The following is a 5,175-nucleotide window of genomic DNA, read 5'->3' on the forward strand; positions in this document are numbered from 1 at the left end:
CACAGTTATGGTCTACAGAATTCATAAGAATTGCAGTAGACACAAAATTCGGAACAAGCACCCTCATTCCATCTCAGAACTCAATTACTGTAATTACTCACATAATTTGCGTACTTCTTCTCCCCCCAACAGTTTGAAAACGTGGAGGTAGCGCAAATTATATGGGAACATTTGTTTTGATATGCAAATGACTCTAAATTTCAAAATTGTAGTAGTATGCCAGTCAAATAGGATATCACTAAAGCCGATAAAGTTATTGCTGTATCGCACAAGCACGAAATAATCACCCAAATACCGTGCAACTGCCCACAGTCGGGAGACAGAATGCTGGCATCATTACCGCACATATACCGCTGCAGGCTATGCACGCCATGTTCACCAACTTTGTCATGTTGTGCTCCAAAGTTCATCATGGCGTGTTTGTCCATAATTTGCTTCTGTGTTCTTTGGTGACACCAGTCCTCTGTGTCAGTGGACTGCCACACGAAAGTGGTGCATATGAAACGATAGCACCACAATAAATTCTGAAGCACTGATAGCATTGTGAAAAGCAATCGTCACAGTCGCTGAGACGCACGTAGCACATATCCGCGCGCACAAATGCAGGTTTACACATTTTCTCCGCTTGTTTTCCCATTTTTAGTGCTACAATGGGGGTGCGCAAATAATGCAATTACAGAAAATATGTGAGTAAGTACATCGAACGCTCACATGTACCTTCGAGCAGTCGGGAGAGCATGCAGCGTGTGCTTGTATCACGTGCTTCTGTGAGCATGCGATACTTCTCCTGAGACGCTGCATGTTGCAATAAAAGTCGACATCGTGCTACTCATGGATAAAGAATTCTCTGATGAATTCTGGAATCCACAAAATTTTGCAGAATAGTTGGAAACCCCGAGGCCTTAACTATGATAGGTGGTTAGCCTATGTCAGAGGCAATTAGTCACTCATGCAATGCTTTCAGTTGATTCCTGTAGAATTGCGAGAAAAGCATGGTTGCACATGATTCGTTCTATGGAAACGTACATATGGTGCAAGCTTTGCAGATTAGAATGGTTGTGGGTGAGTATTGGCCCAGGAGTGTTCTGGACACTATCGCCAATGACTTATTAATTTTTTGCAATGGTGGTACACAGCCATGTCGATTCCCAATCTGGGCACTGAATATAGCTTGTGTGTGTGTGTACAACTGTACGACATTCCACTGTTGAAGTGTTCCCGTTGCCAGTATTCCAAAATGTTATTTCATGTCACTTGCAGAACAGTACCAGGAAGAGCACCCGGTTGATGCAAGTCAGCTGACACAGTCGATTCGGCAACCCACTTCACAGCAGGGTACTCTACGTAACAGTGTCGTGTCATTTCTTTGTACTGCAATAGCACATTTGTAATTGTGGGCTCTATATTTAATTTGGTTATTTATGGGAACTGTAAAAGTAGAAATGTTTGCAAGCACTTTTTTTTTGCAAATGTCGTGATTAAAGTTTCCAAAATACAAGTAGCAGGGATGGAAAAATGAGGGTACTGGAATTAGCAACAATATGTTCTTGTAAAACATTGCTATGATTGAAACACTTCTTTAACATCCCTAGATTATTCGCATACTACCAAAAACGACTTACTCTCAAATGAAAGTCTGTGTTTCAATTCGTAGAGTGTAAACAAAATTAGTTCACAATGCAACTGCTTAGGGGAAACACCCAATGAAACTGGAACTGTCTTTGGCGGCAACGAATGGAATCCCGGGGATGCCATAGATTGGCGGCATCCAGTGAGACAGCAGTAGAATCGTGTGAATGCCGATCGGTTGCAGATGGGTTTGGGACGGGTGTAATATCAGTGTTGCATATATTCCAGCATAATGCGCATTGATGCATTTTCCAATTCCCATTCAGTGAATGAGCCCACAACAGTTCTTGCAAATGTTCTATTCGCAACACTTATCTGCACGTACTTCGAACAAAGACATGAGTCTGCTTTGCAACGCGCACTATATCTTTCACCGGGCTTATCTGCATGGCGTGGCAGAGTAAAGACATTCTCTGCTTAGCGTCGAAGCAGTACAATTTTGATTGTAGCTTTGTAACAGCAACAAAGTTTTGAATTATGATAACAAGTACGAAATTAACATAGCATGTAATGTGATTTGAAGTCAACTTGTTTTTGCATTTGTTGCCCCTTTAACGCCTGATTTGCAATCCAAGGTGTGACTTTGCCTGGCTTCTTTGACGACTGCCACCTTTAAGTGCACAACAGTACCACAGCCTCTATATAGGTACCTTACTTGGGAAATATCTTGTTTTTCCACACCATATTTGCCAACTGGGCATTGACATTTACCACTGCAGGCATGTGTGTCTCATAGTGATGCCAAATTGACCAGCACCCCCAATCCTTTCCCTGTGTCTTTACAGCCATCACAGTTTTCTCGGTAGTGCAGCTCACTGAAATTACACTACATTTGTCCCCGTGATTGGGATGTTGCTCAATTCCTGGAACTTGCCAGGAAACTTTACCATGAAGATTGGTTTCACCACAACTCATCATGTGCTCTGGTGAAATAATTTTGCAATTGTGCACTCCAAATTGAAAGGCTGGAAACCTAAAAATTCTTGCAACCCTTTGAGACGTCTGGTGTTCTCTGGTCTATAATATTGGTGCAAGCTGTGTGGTTCAGCAAAGTCTGTGATTGGCCACATTTTTTTCTTAGCAGCTGAAAACCATTGCTGTATCTGCTGCCGCATGTAAAAAAAAAAAGCTGCCTGCATTTTACAGGGCAATCATTATTTGTTGTTTTCTTAGAATTCCAGAAGCAAGTTCTGCGACTGCTGTATACACTACGTCTGACACAGCGGCAGCATGGTGACTTGCTGCAGGAACTTAGCAGCCACAGCCTCAGCTTGGAACAAGCTCCCGTTTCAACCTCAGCACTTATTATTAGTGCTCCATTTTCAAGCTCAGCTGAGCTGGAGCTATTTAACTCCACCATGAACGAGAGAAAGAAGGAAAAGCTGGTAAGGGCCATTATACTTTGCCAAGAATATGCTCGAATTGAAACCATGGGTGTCATCAGGATTTTTTTTTGGGGGGGGGGGGGCGGAGGAATGGGGGGCAGGGCACAATTCTTGGAGTGGTGATTTTCTCAGTACAGGACCTGCACCAAATTCTGTGCATCAACTGCCCAGTGCAACCACATTGCTGCATTGCATAATATCACTATTGCAATGCACTTAAAGTCAATAACTAAATGGTTGATGAAAAGTTTGAACAAATACTGTTTCCTAGTAGCGGCCTCGTCGAGTAATCCATTGACAACAGTAAGAGCATCCTAAGTGCTCTCCCCCTTGTATGCACTCCCCTTTCTTCCCTCCGGGCTGTTGACCCACAATTCGCATGAACCTTTAAACACGTCACACCTAACCCTTAAAATACCATGCCAATGATGAGGACGGCGCCCAGAAGAACAGTCCCTGTTCGAAATATCGGCGGCTTCTGTCCTGAGGCAACTCCCTTCCTTTGTATGAAAATTTGTTGCAGATAAAAGGTAGAAACCTGTATAAATGTATTCAGATAAACCTGAAAAAAGAAACACGAGAGAGAAAAAAAAAAAACTATAAGAGAGATTCTGCAGAGAGATATACCTTCTGATGTCATGGGAGGTTTTTGCTGCTCGAGGGATGTTCTCTGGTATGATTTGCATGTTCACATGAGTTAGCAGCTAACATCGTTGTATGTGCCGTGAACGACAGTGTTGACTCGGTTTCGCATAGCAAATTATATTTTTCGTGAAAAGGTGAAAGGGCCGCTTGAAGCAAAAAGTCCACTGTTTGTTGGGATACTAACTTATGCTGAAATTCCAGGATTTGGGGATCCCAAGCTCTGAACACTACTCATACCCACAGTACTGATGTCAGCCATATGTATCCACATGCAGGTACAAGAACTAGCTGAACTGGGTGGCAGTGACGTGGGCGCTGCAACAAGGGCAGCGCTGCAGCATATCATGACAGACACATTAGCATCTGAGTACAGCTGGAAGGGACAGAAGGGCAAGAAAAAGTTCTGCCTTCTCCACTTCCCTGCGGTCATTCTTGGTAAGAAAGATGTGTGACGCTGTCTTCTTGAACTGGACTTTTCGCCGTTTTACTTTGTTGGTATGCAGCTGCATCTTCGTGCTACGAAGTTGCAAATGGTCGTGCAATGTTTTGGTCATACAGAAATTAGTTAAATGCACCATGCCATGAGAAGAGACAATGGCCTATGTGGTGACCCGCATAGTGCTTACTGTAATCACTTACCATAAAATCTCTTCACAACGCAAAGAACACACACATTACAAAATACAATGATTGGGACAGGTTTCATTAGGACATAGCTTATAATTTAATTTATATACAGGATGTACAAAGCACTTAGCAAGCTTTGAGTGCACCAAGTAGAAGAATGACGGAGTCGTGGTGGTGGTGGTGATGGTGGTGGAAGGGCTTGCCGTTGTCGGCCTCACGGAGGTGGGCAACATCAGGCCTGACGCCCTGGGGGAACGTGCGTCCTGGGCCGACTTCTAAGGGAACTGGACGGAGGCATGAAGCATTAGTAAACGGAAAGCACAGCCAATGGGGACGTGTTAGTGTTAGCATTCTATACGTTAAACAGAGGATTCCACAAACAGATGTTAGTGATATAGAAGTTAGAATGCATTACTGGCTCACTATAGAACTCCGGATTTTTAAGCAAGAAAAAAGTTAGCTTGGGGGCCTGTAATAGGATGTAAAAACGTTGATTTAGGCACTGAGAACTATACATGTGCTTTCTTACTGTCCAGAAAAAAAAAAGTTTTGGCAAATTTCATAGTTATCTAAGAAACTCAGTACCCTAACACTAACATTTCAGGTAAGTGCATGTGGAATGTGGCAAAATTTTTCCAAAATTCATGTTGATTTTTCTTAAAATTGTTTATATAATAGTAAAGTATGCGAGCATGGTACGAGGGCGTCGTCATAGTTGGCGCCACAGGTGCAACAGCCATTCGGCAATGGTGTCCTTAGATGGTACATTGTTTTCATCAAGTGCTTCATTTTGTATACTCAAAACAGTGATTTGGTACTACTCAGACTTGACTCAAGCTAAAAAATTTAGCTACTCACAGAGTCCTATTATACCCCTGACACTGAATGT

The 5,175-nt window shown here is 42.8% G+C and overlaps 1 long non-coding RNA gene across 1 annotated transcript; it reads left to right on the forward strand.

The window, feature by feature from the left end:
- The first annotated feature begins 1,264 nt into the window (after nt 1-1,264).
- LOC135367173 (uncharacterized) lies at nt 1,265-4,018 on the forward strand. The gene is made up of 3 exons (XR_010414379.1): nt 1,265-1,335; nt 2,803-3,014; nt 3,861-4,018. It is a non-coding gene; the product is annotated as an uncharacterized LOC135367173 (long non-coding RNA).
- The last annotated feature ends 1,157 nt before the right edge of the window (nt 4,019-5,175 follow it).

This window comes from Ornithodoros turicata, chromosome 1 (genome assembly GCF_037126465.1).
Source record: "Ornithodoros turicata isolate Travis chromosome 1, ASM3712646v1, whole genome shotgun sequence".
Lineage (NCBI taxonomy): Eukaryota > Metazoa > Arthropoda > Arachnida > Ixodida > Argasidae > Ornithodoros > Ornithodoros turicata.